This window comes from Nycticebus coucang, chromosome 16 (genome assembly GCF_027406575.1).
Source record: "Nycticebus coucang isolate mNycCou1 chromosome 16, mNycCou1.pri, whole genome shotgun sequence".
Classification (NCBI taxonomy): Eukaryota; Metazoa; Chordata; class Mammalia; order Primates; family Lorisidae; genus Nycticebus; species Nycticebus coucang.
The window spans coordinates 23,506,787-23,512,092 of NC_069795.1; the positions used below are offsets into that span (position 1 = coordinate 23,506,787).

The 5,306-nt window shown below is 36.3% G+C and overlaps 1 non-coding gene across 1 annotated transcript; it reads left to right on the plus strand.

The window, feature by feature from the left end:
- Positions 1–4,661: 4,661 nt before the first annotated feature.
- On the plus strand, positions 4,662–4,768 carry LOC128568226 (U6 spliceosomal RNA). Its single transcript, XR_008375048.1, has one exon. It is a non-coding gene; the product is annotated as a U6 spliceosomal RNA (small nuclear RNA).
- Positions 4,769–5,306: the final 538 nt, after the last annotated feature.

Sequence of the window (5,306 nt, forward strand, 5' to 3'; positions counted from 1 at the left end):
TTTAAGGGCATAGCATGTGAGAAGGTCCATGACATAGGCTCCAGTAATAACAAAACTATGTTTGATCTGAACTTCGATTACTAGGGTGTTATATTAATTTTCTATTTCTGTGTAACAATATCCCACAAATTAAGTGGCTTGAAACCACATACATCTCTTACCAAACAGTTTCCATGAGTAGGAGACCGGGCATGCCTCAGCTGGGTTACTGCTGAAGTTTTCTTTTTCTTCAGGTCTTACTGGGAGCAAGGCTTCATTTGTGTTGTGTTCCTGTGAGGAGCTCGGGAGCCTGGTCTCAGGTCGCACAAACGTTGGCAGCATTCAATTCCTTGCAGGTGTAGCATTCAGGTCTCTGCTTTCTTTTTGTGGGTCAGTTAGAGACTTTTCTTAGCAAATAGAGACTGCTCACATTTCTCACAGGTTCTTTGAAGAATATCTATTTGTTTCTGGAAAGCATTAGAAAAATCTCCTTGCCTTCAGATCACTCAGTTCCAAGAAGATCTGGAGCCTTCGTTGCGGGTCACTTGAGTAGATTATCACACCGGGGACAATCCTCTTTTGACCCAAAGTCACTGATCTTGGGATTTAACAGATCTTGGGAATAACAATAGCTTTGCTACTTAAAATAATCTAATCACAGGAATGAATCACATCAGGTGGGCAAGTCTTGATCACATTCAAGGGAAAGCAAGTGGAGAGGATGATCCTGGGGGTTATCTTTTATTTTTATTTATTTATTTATTTATTTTTTATTGTTAAATCATAGCTGTGTACGTTTGTGCAATCAAGGGGTACGATGTACTGGCTTCATATATAATATGAAATATTCTCATCAAGCTGTTCAACTTAGCCTTCATGGCATTTTCTTTTCTTTTTTTTTTTTTTAGAGACAGAGTCTCACTTTATGGCCCTTGGTAGAGTGCCATGGCCTCACACAGCTCACAGCAACCTCCAACTCCTGGGCTTAAGCGATTCTCTTGCCTCAGCCTCCCGAGTAGCTGGGACTACAGACGCCCACCACAACGCCCGGCTATTTTTTGGTTGCAGTTTGGCAGGGGCGGGGTTTGAACCTGCCACCATTGGTATATGGGGCCGGCGCCTTACCGACTGAGCCACAGGTGCCGCCCGCCTTCATGGCATTTTCTTAGTTATTGTATGTAGATGTTTGTATTCTGCATTTAGCAGGTTTCACCTGTTCCTATTCTAAGATGCACCGTAGGTGTAGCCCCACCCATTACCCTCCCTCCACCCTGACTTCCCCCCTCCCTTCCCCTCCTTTGGCCCTTTCCCCATAGTCTTGTGCTATAGTTGGGTTATAGCCTTCATGTGAAAGCTCTAATTTAGCTTCATAATAGGGCTGAGTACATTGGATACTTTTTCTTCCATTCCTGAGATACTTTGCTAAGAAGAATATGTTCCAGCTACATCCATGTAAACATGAAAGAGGTAAGTCTCCATCTTTCTTTAAGGCTGCATAATATTCCATGGTATACATGTACCACAATTTGCTAGTCCATTCATGGGTTGATGGGCACTTGGGCTTCTTCCATGACTTAGCAATTATGAATTGGGCTGCAGTAAACATTCTGGTACAGATATCCTTGTTATATTGTGATTTTTGGTCTTCTGGGTATATAACTAGTAAAGGAATTACAGGATTGAATGGCAGGTCTATTTTTAGATCTCTATGTATTCTCCAAATATCCTTCCAAAAGGAATGAATTAGCGTGCATTCCCACCAGCAGTGTAGAAGTGTGCCCTTTTCTCGACATCCATGCCAACATCTCTGGTTTTGGGATTTTGTTATGTGGGCTACTCTTACTGGGGTTAGGTGATATCTCAGAGTAGTTTTGATTTGCATTTATCTGATGAATAAGGATGATGAGCTTTTTTTCATGTGTTTGTAGATCGTGAGTCTGTCTTCTTTAGGGAAGTTTCTCTTCAAGTCCTTTGCCCACCCTGAGATGGGATCATTTGTTCTTTTCTTGCTAATACATTTGAGTTCTCTGTGGATTCTGGTTATTAAACCTTTATCGGAGGTATAACCTGCAAATATTTTCTCCCATTCTGAGGGCTGTCTGCTTGCTTTACTCACTATGTTCTTGGCTGTGCAGAAGCTTTTTAGTTTGATCAGGTCCCAGTAGTGTATTTTTGATACTGCTTCAATTGCCTGGGGAGTCCTCCTCATAAAATATTCACGCAGGCCGATTCCTTCGAGTTTTCCCTGCACTTTCTTCAAGTATATTTATAGTTTCATGTCTTAAGTTTAAATCTTTTATCCAGTGAGAGTCTATCTTAGTTAATGGTGAAAGGTGTGGGTCCAGTTTCAGTCTTTTACAGATTGCCAGCCACATGTGTGCTCATTTTTGGAAATTCAAGCTGCATGTTTATGATTGATGCACATTTCTGTTCATAAGATTAACCTAAAAAATAAGCAGGAAGAAATAATAGAAAATAAACTAGTCATTCAAGACAAAGAAGATAAAAAATAAAGTAAGTGTTATAAGTTAACTATTAGTTTATATTCCTAGGACTAAACAAGAAATACTAGAGACTAGTGATACTAGAATTGAGAAAATATAAAGTGGTGACAAAGTTCCAGGATGACAGAACTTTGAGGCAATGTCTTATTACAAAGTGAAGCATACTGTTTCCTTTATTTTAAAGTAGAAAGCAACCCTAGGGCTTGAATTGAAAGGAAGTCATTGCCTCTATATTTGCTTAAATGAAGTATGCATACCAAGATCAAATATTAACTACTGAGTAGTCCCATAGAAAGTGAAAGAGTAGGGAGAATCAAGCAGGCAAATTAAAGTTAAGGTAGGATGTCAAGAAATGACATTTAGGCCAGGCATGGTGGCTCGTGCCTGTAATCCCAGCACTTTGGGAGGCTGAGATGGGCAAGACTCCATCTCTAAAAATCGCAAGGCATTGTGGAGGGTGCCTGTGGTACCAGATGTTTAGGAGATTGAGGCAAGAGAATCACTTGAGCCCAAGAGATTGAGGTTGCTGTGAGCTATGATGTCATAGTACTCTATTGGGGTAACCAAATGAGACCCTGTCTCAAAAACAACAACAACAAAAAAAAAATAAATGACATTGAATTTCTCTAAATTAAACTGGCAATCTCTTTGCAATGACAGATTCAATGAAGTGATAAAGGAATAAACTAAATAAATTCTATTGGTAATAATTTCAGAGGAAAATGAAGATTTAGAAGCTAAGATGGTCATGCATAATCCTGGTATTTTAAAAATGCAAAGATAAAAAAAGTGGAAAAGAAAAAACCCTCCAACTATACAAAAGTGATACGTTAAACTATGGTGTACCTATAAAGGGGAACATTGCATAGTGAATTTCAGAAAAATCGTTTTTGCAATCGTATAATAATTACCATGGAAACAGAGATAGTAGATATAGGTCATAAGTTTTACACTGTTAATTATGAAAGGAAAAACGAATTATGGAACATATGAAAAAATATTTTGGTATTTCTATGCTTTTTTTTAAATGTTGTAAAATAATAGGTGAGTGTAATTTAAAACACAAAATTGAAGTCATTGGAAGATAAATTGTAGTGAGCCCTTAAAAACTGAAGAAATAATTAGAAGAAAAAGTGATTCAGCAAACAGACTAAACAAATACTGCCAATAGCCGATGAGGACAAGTCTCTGGTTTAGGAAAGAACAGATTGTGGATACACAACTCCATCACTTAATCATTGTGAATATTTCTATGCAACATTTGGGAATACATGTATGTATTAGAATAGATCATTTTTTTTTTAGTCGTACACATTTTCAAAATCAAAAATGCTTTCCTCATTTTAATATCTGGTCTTCTCCCAGAAGAATGAAGGGTTCATCTGGACACCTCCTGTTTTTTCCAAGTTACCAGATCAATTAAAAATATTTCTACAAGGCCTTATAGAAACAATGTAGTTCATTTTGCAATTTCTTGAAAGTGATCGTGTTTTTAATATTTTAACAGAAGAATGAACCATTGTCACTGTAATTTTCTAAGTTGATCTTTCTCCTAATATTAGGGTCACGTTCTCACATATTCAGTAACCTGCACAAGTAATAAATCCACTCTTCACAAAAGGATTTCTCACTGTATTTCAAAAGATGGCTTAAGAATTCCTTTGAAGAATAATGCAGTCTTTGATTGCTTTTAACTTTGCCTGAGCTTTACTTTATTCTTCTTTTTCGTCATACAAAAAAAATTGAGAGTGAATTGAATCTGAATATGTAAAAGAAATCAGATACAGAATTTCATTTAAATTAGTGGTGATATTGTGGATTGTGCAGTCAATATGGTACTGAATATATGGATAAGAGTGATTAAGTGTCTAGCTAATCAAAGAATATATTAAATATTGCTTGGCTTATATTTGCCTAGGGAATTGCTGTAATTCTGAATGCTTTGCATACATAAGTATTGAAACGAAGGAATTTCCACCAAGGGCATTTAATAAATATCTACCTGGAAAAATAATTCAAATCCAAGCCGTCTAGTTCAGCATAATTTTCATTGTTTTCTAGTTTTCTAAAAATAATAATGATTTTAACTGAGCTAGTTCTTTATGTAAGAAGAGAATTCACAGAGAATACCATGTTTTCTGTACCATTCATTCTGTATGAAATCAAGAATAAAATCAGGCGCTTGCTTCAGCAGCACATGTACTAAAATTGGAATGATATAAAGAAGATTAGCATGGCCCCTGAGCAAGGATGACACACAGATTCGTGAAGCGTTCCATATTAAAAAAAAAAAAAAAAAAAGAATAAAATCAGGAATGAACTTAGGAGTTGACCAGAAAATAAAAAGTAATAAGCTCTGCTCCTCAAATAAGAATCATTTTATTGATTAGCTATTTTTCATGAGTTATAAAACCTTTCATTTCTAAGTCATTTGTACAAGCGTCATCAGGTTTGATTATGAGTACAATTTGCTGTAATGTGATGGATATTCAATGACCCATGAGAATTTGCTAGTGTTCCGATTTTAAGTTCTCAGAAGAAAACTGTCATATCTTAAACTCATGCTTGTGAAAATTATTAATTTAATGCATTAGCCTTTACTAGTTTTTTGGAGCAAACTTTCTTCCCCCAATAAGATACGATCCAGCAGAAAGAGATTTATGTACTTTCACATCTTATTTCATGAATAAACATATCATTCTATGATTTATCTTGATTTGAGCAGTATTTAAGAGGGCTTTCGTATTTAAAAACTAATCAAATAAAATGGGGCCAATGAATTATTAAAGGTCATTGGAAATCAAGAAAAGTGGAGGGGGGGAA